A 16,965-nucleotide genomic window follows, 5' to 3' on the forward strand; every position below is an offset into this window, starting at 1 on the left:
TCTTATTAAATTGTCTCATTAAATCAAGAAGTAGACTTGCTGCATTCCTTTTATTTGTATAAGATAATGTAAACAATATAAGGCTACCTTTCACTGTGAATTATGAAGTGCCTACAAATTCTGAGTTGCGGTCCTTACACTTCAACTGCTTGTCTGACCACCAGCCTTCCTTACAAGACAAAAAGCTGAGTAAAAGCAGGAGGCCCTAGTGACCTTACTCCCACACTGCGTTCCTAGGGCAGTGCCCAGCACACTGTAACAGGCAGAAAATGAGTGCTGAATAAAGTTCACATACTAATCTTAATTTATCATGATTTACAGTTTACTTACATGGAACCAAAAAGCCCAAATGACTAAATAATTTGTTATCTCAAGAAATGTCTTTTTTTTTTTTTTCTTCAGAGACAAAGTTTTGCTTTGTCGCCCAGGCTGGAATGCAGTGGCCCTATCACGGCCACTGCAAACTCAAATTTCTGGGCTCAGGTGATCCTCCTGCTTCAGCCTCCCAAGTAGCTAAGACTACAGGCACGCGCCACCATACCCGGCTAATTTTTTATTTTTTGTAGCAGTAGGGTGTTGCTAAGTCGCCTGAGCTGCTCTCACACTCCCAGCCTCAAGTCACCCTCTAGCCTTGGCCTTCCAAAATGCCAGGATTCCAGGTGAGAGCCAACGTGCCCGGCCACAGAAAGCCTTTATGGCAGTAAAAATTATAATAACCGAGATGATTTGCAAGAGAAAAGGTGAGTAAAAAAAGGAAGAACTGAATATTTTCAACAATGAGGGCAACTGTTTGCAAAGTTTCTTCAGAGTCTGTGTCTTTGCAAACAACATGCTTCACTGTAAATGACCCGGCAGCTTTTCATCTGATCCTTCCACTCTACCAATTAAGTTTGTTCCCAAGAAACACAGTGAGGAATAAGAAGACAAGACATATGTGTAAAGTATTTTATGTATATTAATATTTACTGCTTTTGTATATTTTATGGACCCAAGAAAAGTGGCTTGATTGCTACTAGTAATGGTACTGAAAATGTATCTCTTTTTAAAAAAAACATTAAACACAACTAGAGTTAATCACCTCCAAGGAATATTCTTACATCTAAACTACTAGATTTTTCTTCCTTCAGATGACATCCATCAGTAATAATTTACACTTTGGATATCAAACTTAAAACACTACTAATTCCTTTAAGAGTTCTTTACTTATTAAAATAGTAAATAGAACCCAATAGCATAAAAAAGTTAAAATTAATTTAATATCAAAATAACTATTTTTCTTAGATACTAGAACATCTGATTTCATAATTTAAGAGGTTTACAGGGGAGAGAAACAGAAAAAGATTGCATTTAAGATCTGACCAGCCTTTAGCTCATCATATATAATGAAATGCAGCTAGTGTATTAGTCAGAGATACTTCATGAAAAACAAACCAAAAAAAATCTATATGCAAATAAGAAATTGTCACAGTAAATAAAATGAATGGATCCTACTCAAGTGGCAGTCAGTGAACAGTGCGCAATAAACTTAGGTAATGGGAGTCATCAATTCTTTCTAGCACTACTGGGATACATGTATTCATTATGCTGGCCTACTTAAGCCCATTATAATTCTATACCAACCACTAATTTGCTCAAGGACATCATACTATGCAACAATCATGAGCTAAAACTTGTGATATTGGTAGGAATGATGATATTAAGTGATTACTGTTTGCTCTATACTAGTCAGTAGGCTTTTATTAATATGCTACTATAACATGATGCAAAAGTGTCAATGCACCCATGCTAAAGAAAGGGTATTTAGGAGACATAAAGATATTAAAATTTCCAAATATCCAGATACTTTGGTGTAACGTTTTAAACAAAAGGAATAAAAAACTTCCATAAAAACAGAATTACAAACTATTTTGTAAGTTACTAAGGGAAAACAGCAGTCATTTAAAGCAACAGTGCAGGTAATAAAAGCTCCATAATAAAGACGCATCTCGTTACTGTGCTGTTCGGTCCTGAGAGTTTTCACAAAGACCCTCTAAGAATGTGTTTCAAGAGAAGGAGTGGGCAGGAAGACTGTCCTGGGACCAGCAAAGTGACAGAAGGAAAGACAGGAACATTGCAAGAAAAGGCAGACAGCTATATCTCATTTCTTTCCCTCAACTATCACTGCCATTTCCACCGTATGGCCAAAAAGATGCACTCCTTTCCACGAAGCAATTGGTCACTATTAAAGTGGAGTAGCTAAAAGAACTTAAGAGTTTAGCATCATTAAACAGATTGAGTTTCAAATTCTGGCTTTATCATATAAATACTGCTGATATTAGTAATATTATCATAATCATTATCAGCTTAGGTATATGACTTAGAAACATTATTTTGGACTCAACTGCAAATACAGGAATAAGAATGCTCTCTTTGCAGCATCTTGGAAATATTAATTATATAAAGCATCTCCTATATAGTAGACATTATAGTTATGATTCTGCCAAGTATGATTCTATTAAATGGTGCTGGTTATAACAGGTAAGTCAATAAGATGATGAAAAACAGAAACCGCAGACCAACCCTACCTTAAGCAGAACTGATTTTCCGTGGGGTGTTGTAATAGCATCACGTGCCCTTAACCCTCCTGGGGGATGCATAAACATGGAGGCTGCTTGGAAATCTTTGAACCAGGTTTAATTTAAAACGACATCAAAAGCTGAAGGACTTACACTACCTATTTCGAAACTTACTATAAAATAACAGTAATCAAAGTAGTTGGGTACTGGCATAAGGATAAACAAAAGAACAGAATAGAGTCCAGAAACAGAATCACAGTCAACAAAGGTGACGGTCTTTCGACTAAATGGTGCTGAAGACATATGGTAGGGGGGAAAAGAACTTCAATCTTAGCTTTACACCATGTGCAAAAATTAATTCAAAATGGGTTGGTGCATAGATCTAAAATAAGGACTAAAACTATTAATACAACCAGCCAGGTACAGTGGCTCATGCCTGTACGCCCAACATTTTGGGAGGCCGAGGTGAGAAGACTGCTTGAGGCCAGGAGTTTGGGACCAGCCTGGGAAACACAGGCTGGAGACCCTGTCTCTAGTTTTTATAATAGTAAAATAAACAAACAAAAACCTGTAGAAGCAAGTATTTGGAGAAAATAACTGCGCTTGGATTAGGCAAATATTTTTTAGATATGAGACCAAAAGCTGACACCATAAAAGAAAAAAAAAACTGATAAATTGAACTTCATCAAAATTTAATACTTCTGCTTTTAAAAAGACTTTTAAAAAATAAAACACAAGCCACAGATGAGAAGAAAGTATTTGTAAAATAATTATCTGATAAAGGACACATATCTAGAATATATTACATAAGGAGCTAAATTATTTCATAAAGGGCAGGTATCTAGAATATATAAAGATTTCTTACAACTTAGTAACAGGACAAATAATTCAATTATCTTTAAATGGGCAAAATATTTGGTAACTCCTCATGAGACATACAATAAGGAAAAGTACATCAAAAAAATACTCAACATCATTAGTTGTTAGGAAAATGGCAATTGAAGCCACAATGAAATATTCTACACAACCAGTAAAATTATCTAAAGTGTTGACAAGGATATGAAGAAATCAGAACCCCTTTAAATTCACTGCTGGTGGAAAACACAATGGTACAGCCATTTGGGGAAAGAGTTTGGAAGTTTCTCACTATACAATGCAATTTTATCCCTGATGTTTTCATTTCTCTTGGGGAAGAGATGTCTATGCAAGGAGCCAAATGGAAATGTTCATAGCAGTTATTGTCCACAATAGCCAAAAATAGGAAACTACAAATGTTTATCAAGGGATTTTTTAAAAATGCTGTGTGTATATCCATACAATGGAATACCACTCAATAAAGGGGAATCAATTATCAATATGTGAATAACACAGATGAACCTCAAAAACCATTATGCTAAATGAAAACTGACACAAATACAACATACACCATATTGTATGATTCCATTTGCTTGAAATTTCTAGAAAAAGTAAAACTATAAAGATAGCAGACTGATGGTTTCCTGCAGTAGGGAATGGAAATACAAATTGACAAAAAATGGGCACAAGAGAACTTTTTGGGGTGACAGACTTGTTCTAAAACTTAATTGTGTTCTAAAAAAAGATGAATAACAGACATGATATACGGCTGTAAAAATGTACTGAAACTCTTGTTTTAGTATACTTGAAATGGGTGCATTTTATGGTCTGCAAATTATATCTCAATTTTTAAAATGCAAAAAAAAATTTTTTAACGTTAAAGATGTTTTAATGATTTTTCACAAATACACCTGTGTGTCCTTGCTCTTTCTTGTGTAATAGCTACAGTCTCCGTGTCAGTAGATCTAAGGGTAAACGTAGTTCTAGCTGCACATGGTGGAACACTTGCCAAGTAGAGCATCAACTAGCAGGTAGAGTAACAACTCACTAGACCGAGGCAAAAAGGAAATTCAGGACTGAATCTATACCACACATAAAAAGACCGCTGGTAGCATTAGAGCTGTGTAGGCTGATGGTAGTGCATGGGGAAAATTGGAGAAGATATGCTCAATATTTCATTTTATTTATTTTTTAAATGAATGGGTAGAAACAGAGCCAGAGGAAGCAATGTAAACTGGGAAGAAAATGAAGTGACAACCATAATACTGGTTAAAATAACATTTTAATTTATAATTACTACAATGAGAAATGCGTCATACTTTTTTTTGGCTTAACAACAATGTAACAATAACGTCAATAGCATTTACTGAATGCTTATTCTGTAAGAGCACTGAGTGAAGAACTTTATGTGTTACCGAATTTAATCTTCATAACAACCGCATGAGGGTAGGCCCTGCTAGTATCATGCCCACTTTATAGATACAGAAACCAAACGGGGAAGGGAATAACTCTGTCTAAAGCCAGAGAGCTAATGCACTAGCAAAAGTCTGGGTTCTAACCCACTACAGTCTGACTCTGGAGTTCATACCAGATTACCCATGATCATGCTTATTAGGCTATTGGTGAAGGTCACTGTTTTGATGCTATTTTTGGAAACTTGATTTGAAAAAGAAAATGGCAGAAATGCGACCAACCTGAAAACTGCCTTCTTGAGGTTTCTGGTATAGTACTAAACAAGACCAGCAAAGGGTACTGCATACATTCTGTACCTTTGGCAGACACTGTTAACAGATCCTGGCATTATTTTTTCCTTCAGCCCAAAACGCAGGCCTCACAATTTTCTCAATCAAAGTTGCTACCAATCAAAGGATGCAATCACTAATAGAGCTGGTATATAAATAAAGATATGTCTGTTGCAGGGCATGGTGGCTCACGCCTACAATCCCAACACTTTGGGAGACCAAGGCAGGCATATGGCTTGAGCCCAGGAGTTCAAAACCAGCCTGGGCAACAAGGTGAAACCCTGTCTCCAAAAAATACAAAAAAATTAGTGAGGCATCGTAGTGCACATCTGTCTCAGATATTCATGAGGCTGGAATGGGAGAATCATCTGAGCTTAGGGAGGTCAAGGCTGCAGTGAGTTGTGATTGTGCCACTGCATTCCAGCCTGGGTGACACAGTGAGACCCTTTCTCAAAATAAAATAAAATAAATAAAATAAATGTTTGTCAAACCAAAACAACCAATTCAATTTTTTATGGAAAACTGAAAACATGGCACATGCTGTTGGAAAGAGATGACTAAACAACAGGGCAGCCCAACAACTATCACACTTTATGTTTTGGGACAGCCAACACCACTCCAATCAAGCCAGTCAGATAGACTGGCACGAAAAAAGACAATGCCCGGGGAACAGAAGAAAAAACTAAGGGAGGACTGCTCAAATTACTTAAGATTTTTCAATAGTTCCAGCCAAGCACATGTGACTATATGTCCACAGTGTACACCCACAATATACCATTAGTACAAAATTTGTTTTTCCCTTTTTTTGCTTAAAAGCACGAACTCTCAAACATAAAATACACCTTTAACTCACCATGTTTCATATGATATAACCCCAAGAAGAAACAGTCATACTTTCAAGGCTTAACTTTGAAAACTACTTCAGATTATTGAACATATTATATTATTACACAAATATATTTGTAATGGAAATGTGTCCTAATATACAGCCTTTGTATGAATTTTCATAAAATAGTAAAATTCCAGTTTCACTGCAGAAGACTTAAAAATATAAACAATGAGGACTAGATATGCAAAGTAAAATTGTTCCCCAATTAAGTTTGATGGTACTAAAAATAAGCATCTAGACCTCAGAAGAAGAATTTATAAATTAACTGATTAACTTATATATATATATATACACTGCAGACAAGCTCATGATTTCTTTCTGTTTAAAGGGCTATGCCTCCACTACAGGCATAACTCTTAACTAATGAAAATTTTAAAGGTAATTTTCATTTTCCAAAGTCCTCTGTAAGGTCAACAGTATCATGGCAAAACCCCCTTAAAATAACATTTAGCTCTGATAACTTACAGATAAACATTAACCTTTTTTTCTAACTATTCATTTTGCCTATTAAGATATACAAATAAACACGGAGAAATTTTTAGGTTACTAAAACCAGTGCATTAAATTAACTGAAAGTCAATCTTAAGATGTTCTTTTTATCCTGCAGATGCCCAAAGCCGGGGGGGGGGGGATGTTATTTTAACTTGATTTAATAAAAAGCTTCAGAAAGTATGATTAGTCATAAGATTAGAAGTAAAGATTTAGATATATAATTTACTGACTTTTCATCTGCACTAAATGTAAAAAATTCATAGTCCATAATTGTAACAGATATATAGAAAAAAGTGTATCATCAGCTTAAAAATTCTTAAGCTACAGTTACATATACATCCACAATTTATATATATGATACAGTAAAAAATAATATATGCATCACACTCACAAATCTCATTATGACCATTCCTTTCCATCTTGTCTCTTGCCTACCATGGTTAGAGCCAACACAATAAAGCAACTATAATAAAACAGCAACTCTCTAAAGACTAGAAGAACAATTAATCTCACATCTATAGTTGAATGTACAAGGTTCAAATTTGGAAAATGATGAAAGATACTAAACTGGGAGCCCCTAACTTGAAAAGGGCACTTGGATCCATAGAAATGGTTGATTTCTTTGGCAGTAAGCGTAAAAAAAGGAGGGGTGGGAGACTGGAAATAAGTCTTGAGGAACTTCTACAGGCAAAAACTATGTAGAAAAGGAATTGACCAAGGAAAATGAGAAGAAATTACCCAAAAGATGGGAGGAAGACCAGCAAAGACAAGTACTATAAAATTCTAAAGGAGACAATTCCAAGAAGGAGAGGGTGGTCAACACTATTCAATGACACTGGGAATTAAAATTTCTACTTGATGTGGCAACCAGCAATTACTGGTATCCTTCATAGAGACAGTTTCAATGGAGAGATAAAGGTATAAATCAGGCTAGAGAAGGCTGAAGTGCTGACATGTGAAAAGGAAATAAGGATTTGGATACAGCATGTACAAATGATTGCTGTCATTACCTTACACTAAAATTTACCTTCTCCTCTAGACTGTGAGCTGTTTGAGGGCAAGGAAGGGGTTGCATCCATCTTTGAGTAAGACAATCACCTGATGCTGAACTAGTAATTTTTAAACAACTGCAGAAGTCCTAGGACTTTAATTAGGGTGCTTTGCCAAAAATAAATAAATAAATAAATAAAAATCTGAGACAACAGTCTTTAACAGAATCACAGGGAAAAAAAGAAAAGTTATTGTGCAGAAATTAATCTTTCTTAAACAGAGGTAAAAGGCTCAGGGATAGTTCCCATTGACACTAAAGCATGCCATCCTAACAATGAATCTGCCCCGACATGAAGTAAAAAGGCCCCAACACACCATAAGTAGAATTTTTATTGTTTTTTCCCAATAATGTGGATAAGTTTTAGATTATAAGCTGCCCTCAGAAATTCAGCTTTTCCTTACCTTTTTTCCCTAATTATTATTGCAATGACCACTCTGACATAACTGAGCCTAGTACAATATAGACAAGCCTGTAAAACACTTCAAGACTGTGTATAAAATACAGTCATGCACTGCATACAACGTTTCAGTCAATGATAGACTGCATATTCCATGGTGGTGCTGTAAGATTATAATACCATATTTTTACTGCATGTTTTTAATATTTAGACATGTTTATATATACAGATACTTCCCATTGTTACAGCTGCCCACAGTATTCAGTACAGTAACACGCTACACAGGTTATAACCTAGAAACAATGGGTTACACCAGATAGCCTAGCTATGTAGCAGGCTAGAGCATCTAAGTTTGTGTAAGTACACTCTTGCCTAATGATGTAATACTCAGAATGCATTTAAGTGATGTGTGACTGTATGCATAATATCTTAAGACTATGGGGTAAGAAAAGAAAGTACACCAAAACTAACTTTTTTTTATTTGGGGCGGGGGGGGGCGTACAGGGTTTCTCTCTGTTGCCCAGACTGGAGTGCTGTGGCGCAATCACAGCTCACTGCAGCCTCGACCTCCTAGGCTCAGTTAATCCTCCCACCTCAGCCTCCTGGGTAGCTGGGAATATAGGCATGCACCATCACACCTAGCTTATTTTCATATTTATTTATCCATTTTTTTTTTGGGGGGTAGAGATGGGGTTTTGTTACGTTGCCTAGGCTGGACTTGGAATTCCTAACCTCAAGTGATCTTCCCACTTAGGCCTCCCAAAGTGCTAGATTTACAGGTGTGACATACCACACGCAGCCAACATTAACATTATATATAATATGTCTACAAAGGGCAGGGGCAGTCTTTAACTCCCAACACCTAGAAGCACCCTCAAAGGCAGCCTCAGAGGAAACAGCACCAACTTTTCACCAAAGGTACCCTTCCTCAAATGATATTTGCTATTAATTCCCACCTCCTACAGAGAGGTCAAATCTACCAACAGTACATGACCGCATTAAGATATGATCATTATTTCAATGCAAAATTTTTTAAAAGGCACACAAAGTACATAGGAGGACAGGAGAGGAGGTGTCTCCTTAAAAAGGAAGACAGTAAGGTAACACAATTTACCTAATGCCAAAAAACTTACAACGGACCTGTATGTCAAACCCAGGACTGCCTGAGAAGAGGAACTGTATTTTTATTACAGCCCAAAAACAAAACAGAGAACAAGGAGCAAATGAACAGTATTTTAAAAAGAAAAAAGTTGAAAACAGCTCACAAGTGTGTATAATAGGTATTCATGGGCATAATGTTTTAATCAAACATAAATAAGTTTATTTTCTTTGACTAAAAATATTATGTATTATGCGATCAAGTATATTAATATTTTACAGAGTTGTAGAAAGAATGTAGTATTCCAAAAGCTAGCACCAGACTAAAACAAAGCTTTGCAACTCACTGTGCCACAGTGAAGAACTTACCTGCAGAGTAGTTAGTACCTAGCCACATTTTAATCAACTTTCTGTATTTTACTGAGTCACCCCATGGATCCAAATGTCATTCAGAAGAAATGTTATCAGAAAACAGATTTCATTAGAAATGTGGCCCTACCACATGGAACTATTTAGAGTTTTTCATCTTCTTAAAAAACTAAAAATGGGATTTTTCATTTTACTAGGTGCCTGGGTTCTAACAAAAACACTGAGGAATACTGGAGAAAACTAGATCCTACGGCAACAGTATCATTTTGGAAAAAATTTGAGATCTAGAGCAAACTTAGAAATTATGTTTCAACTACTGAGTGTCACAGATTGGAATCTGGGGCTCAAAGAGATTAGTACCTCTACTGATGACAGGACTTCTCCCAGTCATCATGACTAATGGAGTTTCTATGAAGCCAGAAACAAATATATCATTAAAACTTGGCCCTCACTATCCTGTCTTAATCAACTGCTATTCAACCTTCACGTCATAGAAGGGCACTATATACACAAAAAGGTATGAAAGGGCCTTGTAACTTAGTTGTGAATCTAGAATTTATAGATAAAATATCTAACATACAAAACATAAATAAAACTAGATAGATCTTGAGATGAGCATTCCAATACCCTAAGCATACAGAACAAGAGAAACAGATGCCAGTTGCCCTGCTATAAATTTTACATGCTGGTAGGGCACGGTGGCTCATGTCTGTAATCCCAGCACTTTGGGAGGCTGAGGCGGGTGGATTACTGAGCTCAGGAATCTGAGCCCAGACTGGACAACAAGGCAAAACTCCGTCTCTACAAAAAATACAAAAATGTGCCGGGTGTGGTGGCACGCGCCTGCAGTCCCAGTTACTTGGTGGGGGCTAAGGCTAGATGATTGCTTGAACCTGGGAGGTTGAGGCTGCAGTGAGCCATGTTTGTGCCATCGCACTCCAGCCTGGGCGACAGAGCAAGACCTCATCTCTTAAAAATCCATTCTGCAGATGAAGAAGCTAAAAGATAAGTAAGTTGCTCAAGTTAAAGCAAGAGGAAGAATTACAAATTGAATCCGGGTCGTTCTGAATTCACGGCCTCTGCTTTCCCAGGTTGCTTCTACCACTGCTTCCTCTGCCAAGCTCCCTTCTCTGTACTTCTTGCTCTACCCATCTCCTTATTCTCTCAAGGAAAAGGATTTGATATCAAGAAGATGCTTTCTAACAGCTAGCCCTACACAAACAGTCACAAGCACCAACTTAACAATGAGTTACCCAAGAAGGCTTCACTAACAAGATTATTCAGTTATTGGCTGTTGTACTTACATAAGCAAAGAAAATGGAAGAAATAATATAGTATTGCAGGATAAAAGACAAGTGAAGAAAAAAATTTAAAGGCTGTGACAAAATGGGAATTTTACTTGATGTGAGGAATTTCATTAAAAAATAAAAGAAAACAATTCTGAAACCTAAGGTGGAAGACACCTAGGAAAACAATCTATTGTGGCTAAACTTTTCTTCAAATTGGCGGTCCCAGGGATCAAGAATGTTTATAAATGTCCATAAAACATCCATGAAATTTTCTAATTTCATGCTTTTATTCTAATGAAAATCTGAAATGACTTAACATATGGATATGCTGAATCATGTAGATGACCATTATATGGCTGATAACTTATTGCTGCTTAATTTCAGGACTTCTATTTGTGCTTACAGTTGTATTAAAGAAAAGTATTTTAATTTCTTTGAAATCAAATCTTGTGAGAGAAAGTTTTCTATGAATTCAAGTAAGAAAAATCATGCGGAAGATTTGAAATACCTTCACACAGCGACTGATAGTACATGCCGAACTCAACAGAACCTGAGTTCAGCAAATTAAACACAACAATTTTGTTACAGCCAAACACCCTTGCATGATAGTGCTAATTTAAATCTTATCAATTTGCTAGTTTTGTTTACACTTAGTTAGCAAATCTACTTTTTTATAGGTCTTAAACTAAAATCTTCTGTATTGTAAAGGAATCTAGTAACATACTAAACTGGCTGCTTCTCATAGGAGCCATTAATTAAGTTAATATTCCCCATTATTTACATAATAAATATAGCTATAAAATGTGGATTTTAAGAATCATTCATGTGCAGGTTTTGTTTACCAAAAATTTCACTGACAAATCAAAGGCCCTATCAGTAGTACCCAAAACATGTCTCTGAACTGTAGCTAACGAACAAAGTCTTTTAAAACTAAAAGAAAAAGTGTAATGGTTTTTCTATAAAGCTAAATGTCACTAAATGTGAAGAATCTGCCTTTATTATAGATTATGAGCTTACTGTTTCATCCGGATAAATTTTCCTTTTATTTTCTAAAATGGTGATGCTAGTAAGTGGTCATTTTCATTTTCACATAATGACTTGACAGAATTGAAAATTTAGCATTCCCATGCCAGCTCTCTAGATTTGGGAAAAAAATTTAAATAGAAACATGAAATCATAATCTGGGTACCACTGACCTATAAGTCAACTACCATGAAATGGTGTATATGTGTGTGTGTTATATATATGCTATAAGCATATATATACACATATATATGTGTATATACATACATACATACAAATATAGATACACAGTTATAAGTATTCTCCTCTGGGAATTTCTATTCCATGGGGGAAATTCATTTGTAGCATGAACTCCCAATCGGGAAGTTCTTATTTCTGCCAAAAGGAATCTAACAGCCCTCTTTCTAACCCATCTAGGATGAAGAGCACTCTAGGCAGTCAGGCCACAAACTATAGCATGGAGAGAAAAGAGGAGCTATTACCATTTGATAACCCTTGGAAGTAGTTATTTTGCTAGGCATCCTAGAATAAACCACAGCCTAATAGTGTTAATAATAATAACAACAAGACATAAACAACAAAACTCTGAGCTGTGAAAGATTAAAGACAGCAGTAAACTCTTTGCTACTCCTCTCATTGAGAAATATAACCACCCTTCCCCTGAAGCTGGGGTTGCTTTAATGATTGGTTTGACCAAGAGAATGTAGCAGCGGCAGTATTCTGGAACTTCTGAGCCTTGATGCTTCTTCAGCCTGGGACTCCTGAAACCCTCGATCTCAGCATTCTGAGCTGCTACATATGTATGACTGCCTTGAGGCTGCCATACTATGAAAAAGCCCAAGCTGGCCATGTGGAAAAGCCATACGAAGAAAGGGAATTAAATGCCCAGCCAGGCTCCATCTACTATAGCCCCTGACAGTTCCTGATCTTCCCAATTAAGACTCCAGATACAGAAGAGACAAGTCATTCCTATTATGCCCTGTCTAAATTCCTAACCCACAGAATTATGAGCTATATTACTAAATTGTTTTAAACACGAGATCATCAGAACAAAAATGAATCACTTTTCATAAATAGTAGTAAGGACTTTAAAAAAAAAAAAAGAGAGAGAAACATCTCAGGCAGACAAGCTGGAAACCCGAATGGCAACAGACACAGAAAAGGATTACAATGCTTAAGGATAAATAAGAACTCATTCATTCATTTACTCAACAAAGATTTACAGTACAAGGGATATAGAAACAGGGATATATAAAGGCTGTGGGAATATAATGGTTTTAAAAAAACAGAAAGTCCTACCTTCAAGGAACTTACAAGAAAATATTATGCATCAGAGAGGCACCTTCCTATAAACAGTACTTAAATTCCTGGCCCCCCCCCGTCTCCTGAACAAATATCCCTAGCCTTGGCCAGGTGCAGTGGCAATTTCAACAATTTGGGAGGCTGAGATGAGAGGACTGCTTGAACCTAGGAGTTCCAGACCAGTATCAACAACATAGCAAGACACCATCTCTACCAAAAGTAAAAAAGAAATTAGTTGAGTGTGGTGGTGCGTTTCTGTGGTCCCAGCTACTCAGGAGGCTGAGGCAGGAGGATTGTTTGAGCCCATAAAGTTGAGGATGCAGTGAGCAGTGATCACTCCATTGCACTCCAGCATGGGAGACAGAGCAAGACCCTGTCTCAAAAACAAAACAAAACAAAACAAAACAAAACAAAACAAAACAAAAAATAGCTAGCTTTTTATGGACATAACCAACAATTCAGATCAAATCAAAACACAGGCTGGGCGCAGTGGCTCATACCTGTAACCCCTTGGGAGGCCAAGGAGAGGGGACTGCTTGAGGCCAGGAGCTCCAGACCAGCGTGGCCAACATGGCGAAACCCTGTCTCTACTAAAAACACAAAAATTAGCTAGGTGTGGTGGTTGGGTGCCTGTAATACCAGCGTTTTGGGATGCTGAGGCACAAGAATGGCTGGAATCCAGGAGGCTGAGGTTGCACTGAGCCAAGATCATGTCGCTGCACTCCAGCCTGGGTGACAGGGCAAGACTCTGTCTCAAAAAAAAAAAAAAAAAAAAAATTCTCAAGAGTGATCAAGGGTTTGAGTTCCTCTATGAGAAGGAAGTGAAGATTGAACCAAAATCTCACAAAAAGTTACCTGTAGTTTGTAGTATCTAAATACACTTTAGTTAACTATAGTATATAATAAAATGTTTGGGTTCTGATTTCAGACCATAAATTCAAGGCATGTATAATGAATTCTTTTTATTTTTTTCTTCATAAAGTACCAGGTTAAAAAACCTTTAAAAGATACCCTTGCAAATGTGCATAGTAGACCTTGAGTCAAGATTCTAGGACCTAAAATGGGCAAAGCAAGTAAGGTCAGTAGTAAGCTGTTGTTTAACAAGATTTATTTCTGTCTAGGTGTGCTACAATTCAAACAAACACGCTCACTATTCCAGTGACTAAAATAATTTTTAACAGCTCCTGTTATTAAAGCACAGACAATTTCACCTTTCATAATATCATCCTCAGGACTCTAAAATTATTCACGCCTTTCTATTTGTAGTATTTCTATACAAATTTCATACAATGCCAAAAAGAACACAACTAGAGAAAATTATTCTACGAAGTATTTTTAAATTAAAAAAAAGTTTGATATCACACTGTAAAAGAACAAAGCAGTAAATAACTATGATTATGGTGTCTTAACGAAAAGACCATAGTATATCTTAAAATGATTAGCACCTGGCACAATGTCTCAGTAAGAGATTCTCAGCAAGTGTCTATTGATTGATAACACATTTATTTCCCAGTTATTTTTTTTTTTTTTTTGAGACGGGGTTTCGCTTTTGTTGGCCAGGCTGGGGTGCAATGGCGCGATCTCGGCTCACCGCAACCTCTGCCTCCTGAGTTCAGGCAATTCTCCTGCCTCAGCCTCCTGAGTAGCTGGGACTACAGACACGCGCCACCATGCCCAGCTAATTTTTTTGTATTTTTAGTAGAGACGGGGTTTCACCATGTTGACCAGGATGGTCTCGATCTCTTGACCTTGTGATCCACCCACCTCGGCCTCCCAAAGTGCTGGGATTACAGGCTTGAGCCACCGCGCCCGGCCTTCCCAGTTATTTTTTAAAGTGTGGTCAAGAAAAACAAGCAATGCTATTTTTTATCTCAGTAATATTTGAGGCAAAAAAAAAATAATGTTTTCAAAAGAGGTCACAAAGAAACATACCTGTCCTTTCATCTTCTCTCGAAAATATTTAAAAAGGAATGGGGCAGGGGGAAGTGGTAACAAGCGCTATGTGCTCTAAATGTCAATATGGCATAGGTGACGATGAAACAATAACAGAAGTTATAAACTAATTTGTATTTTCTTTTTTCTCATAATTTCAGTTTTAGCACATTACAGAGTAATATGTCAGAATTTCTTTTTAAAAATCTGATACAAAAAAGAAAAAAAATTATCACTGAAAAGCAACTTAATAATTTCTTACCCAAAGAACATAGTATAAAAGTCAAAACACTGTACTGAACAAGAACATCATCATAATCTTTAAAATTACAATACTAACATTCCATTATAAAAGGTAGCAGTATCTGGGAAGAAGATACTGAAGAATATCTTACTTAACAGACAGCCCATTGTTCTCTTCTAGACTGGTCTAGAGACTGGCATGGCATCAGAACATGCGTCAGAAGACCTGGCCACCTTCCTGGATCTTCATGAGACCCAGGGCCAATCACTTAACATTTCTAGTCCTCAGTTTTCTCAGTGACAAAAGGAGAAGGTGGCACAATTGTTCCCAAATCCTGTTTAGCTCTAAAATTTCTATCATCCTCAAATAAAGAGCCATTAGTACAAACAGGGTTTTAAGGCATCCACATCTTCCATTTGCTTAATTAAGGTACAATTATTTCCTTAATAAATGTACACACTTTACATATTTCAAATGCCCAGAGAGAGACTACTCCTCTTATTTTATCTTTACAACCACTCTGTGAGGTAGGTTGAGCCTGTAATTTTGATGTGCATTAGGAAAATGCCAAAAGGGAGGCTGAGTCAGGTAACGTAATTTGATTAAAGTCACTTAGCAAAGAAAAATCTGGAAATCAGATCTTCTGACTCTAGCTCAGTGCTCATGCAAGAGATTTCCAGAAAAAAAGCCACTTTTAAATCCACAAGAACTACAAGGAAGGGGAAAAAAATGGTGTTATTTTAAAATGAATATACTGTTTCTTTAAATCCAATGTCATATGTCTTAAATTCTCTAAAACAGTACAATTTTAGGCCTTTATGTCTCAAAATTATTTTCAAGATTTCTGGAACAAGAAAATCCCAGTGGCTTAACACATTATCAAAATATTACTATCTATGAAGATTTCCTAAATCAATGTGTCTTTCTTGGGGAAAAAGGGAGTCTATAGTGAAATAAGATTTGGAATATTTATAGATTAATAATGCACATAAGGTCTTTAATGCAGCATTTCACAAATTTGTTGATCGATATATATTTTAAACTTTTTATGAAATACCAATGGTCATTCTAAAGTGCTTTTGTTCCAAGGAACAAAATCATCTTCGAAAATACTTCTGTACATTTTTTAAAAGACAATCATTTCCTAAATAATAAAAAAAAATGGAGTTTTTTCCTTACTTCTCTAACATATACATTTTCATCTTTTCTGAAAAGGTAAATTATCTCACAATTTGTACATTTAACATGATAATATTCCTTTCTTTATTTCCTGAAAAGTTGTTGACCCAGTACTGTAGTTTGTAATCAACAGCAACTTGCAACAGAGAACTATGGTAAAAAAAAAAACTTTTCATAATCTGAGGTGCACTCTTGTGACACAAATGACATGACATCATATTAAAAGGTCTCCTTCTGTAGTGGTGCTAAATCACAGAACTGACGCTGAAAAATCTGAGGAGACCTCAATTCGGATGAAGTGTATATGTTAAATACCTATTAGCAAAGACAGCTAATTGGGGGAAAATGTACAGCAGAGAAATAACATTTGAACCCATCTTCAACTATTACAGGGATCTGTATCTAAAATTAGGAGCAAACATTTACAGGTAAAGGGGAAGTCAAATTACTTAATCACTGAGTCCATTAACCTACTTGTAACATGGAAGTAACTATTAATACAAGTGTGGTTTTTGCCCTATTTATAAAATAGCAAATGATGAGGCAAA

General features: G+C 36.3%; 1 protein-coding gene across 7 annotated transcripts in view; it reads right to left on the reverse strand.

The window, feature by feature from the left end:
* Window positions 1-16,965, reverse strand: part of NCOA2 (nuclear receptor coactivator 2) — a 307,971-nt gene that overhangs the window by 191,656 nt on the left and 99,350 nt on the right. The window lies entirely within an intron of this gene.

The sequence above is a fragment of the Sapajus apella genome, unplaced genomic scaffold (genome assembly GCF_009761245.1).
Source record: "Sapajus apella isolate SASKATOON/1434 unplaced genomic scaffold, GSC_monkey_1.0 scaffold35, whole genome shotgun sequence".
Taxonomy (NCBI): Eukaryota; Metazoa; Chordata; class Mammalia; order Primates; family Cebidae; genus Sapajus; species Sapajus apella.